General features: G+C 41.5%; 1 protein-coding gene across 1 annotated transcript in view; it reads right to left on the bottom strand.

Annotated features, from left to right (window-relative positions):
- Window positions 1-600, bottom strand: part of LOC104957914 (myc box-dependent-interacting protein 1-like) — a gene marked incomplete at its 3' end in the record, with an annotated part of 3851 nt that extends 3251 nt beyond the window's left edge. The window contains exon 1 of the mRNA XM_010785589.1: window positions 572-600. The remainder of the gene's footprint in view (window positions 1-571) is intronic.
- Window positions 601-1895: the final 1295 nt, after the last annotated feature.

The following is a 1895-nucleotide window of genomic DNA, read 5'->3' as shown; positions in this document are numbered from 1 at the left end:
ACACACACACACACACATACAACCTTCCCTCATCCAGCACCAGTCACTTTTCTGCCCATCTCAGCTGATACTGCACTGAAACTGTACTTTGAACTTTTTTCTATTTTGGACAAAAAATACTTGCATTAATGTCAAATTCATGTTCTGTGGATTGTGTTTTTAAATATATTATTAACCAGCACTTATTAATACTATTGCTTAGTTGTATACCCCGTTTATCTAGGCCCTTTTTGTCACGATCTGTCTGCGTTGTGTTTTTTCTTGATTAGATCTGTCCTTGGTTTCCTGTCTGTGTGTGTCCTCCTACCTGTTCCCTCCTACCTGTTCCCTCCTACCTGTTTACTTGATTGTGTTCACCTGGTGCCCCTGTGTTTTCTCCTGCCTCCTCACCTGTCTCTTGTTTCGTTGATTAGTCTTGTGTGTATTTAAGTTCTGTTTTGCTGTCTGTCTTTGTTGGTTTCTTGTTTATCTGTGACTGTGTTCACGGGGTAGTGTTCTGTTTGTCTGCGTTAAACCTTGAAATAAAGTCATTTTCTCGTTTCAATCTGCATTTGGGTCCTGCCTGTTTCACTCACCCTAACACTTTTTGTATCTTGTTTGATGTTCATATGTCACACTGGGACTGCGGGAAACGATATATCGAGATTTCTGTATGAATAACACATGGAGACATTTTGACAATGAAGCTGACTTTGACTTTGAATGAATGCACATCCTCATCAGGCTGCAACACGTGCACGAACTGGAAGCAGACAGGTTTACATCCCAGAGAAGGATTTGATCCGTCATCCTTCGACACCTGCTGGTTTGAAGTCTTACAAGAAGAGCAGTGACGCTAGTGTTTGAGGTGAGGAGGAACACTGTGTAGGTGTATTTAAACTACACAAAGACATCAAACCAGAGAACATTTCAATTGGCTTTTAGATGAAAAGCTCACACTGTGCTTCGTTGCATTTCAATTGGAGTTTAAGAAAACGGCACACTTATTTATGCATATAGTACTTTAACTTAATTCTGTATGGATATATATCTTTCTATTGTTTTAAGGTATACATGTACATATTTACAGTTTATTTAGTTTTATTGTGCAATGCCTTGAAAACCTGCTGTTGCTGCTCGAATTCATCCGTCTATAAAATAACCCTTAATAATAACTGCAGATTGATTCTAGTCGTTTAAAAGAGACTTAATAATATGATGTAGTCCTTTAAATGTAATTTCTCACACTTCATTTTTCCAGACAAATTCCCTGATACACAAATAAATGGAATTTAAAATGCATAGCCTCGGAAAGGGTGGGTTTTAGTGGTTAGTGCTGCAAACGATCATTATTGCGTGTTCAAAGCGCTGCGTGCTCGTCCAGGGTTACCTCTTGGCACTCTCTTCTGTCGTCCCCGCTTCCCTGCCTCCCTTTCTGCAGTGAGGCGAGGAGCATTACTCTCAGTCATCCTGAACACTAGATCTGTGACATCTGATTTAAAAACTCCACTTACTTTATCTCCCGCTGCTCCTCCAGTTTGGTCATGATGTCGTTCAGGTTCTGGTTGAGCTGAGGAGGAGACAGTGGAGGAGACAGAGAAGGAGACAGAGGAGGAGACAGTGGAGGAGACAGAGGAGGAGACAGAGGAGGAGACCAGTTCATAAAACATAAATAAATATTGATTATTAATTTAATAAAACACAGGAGAACAGTTTTTCTCACCTTTCCCATTTCCTTGTGAAACTTCTCCTGATGACCTGCCAGGCCCTGGAATGTGTTAACATAGACGCCAACACGACTGCACACGCGCACACACACACACACACACACACACACACACACACACACACACACACACACACACACACACACACGAGACAGACAGACAGACACGAACGACACGACGGAGGGAGAG

This window comes from Notothenia coriiceps, unplaced genomic scaffold (genome assembly GCF_000735185.1).
Source record: "Notothenia coriiceps isolate Sejong01 unplaced genomic scaffold, NC01 NC01_scaffold00028007, whole genome shotgun sequence".
Lineage (NCBI taxonomy): Eukaryota > Metazoa > Chordata > Actinopteri > Perciformes > Nototheniidae > Notothenia > Notothenia coriiceps.
Note: the sequence above shows the minus strand (reverse complement) of the source record. Positions and strands in the feature narration are given on the sequence as shown.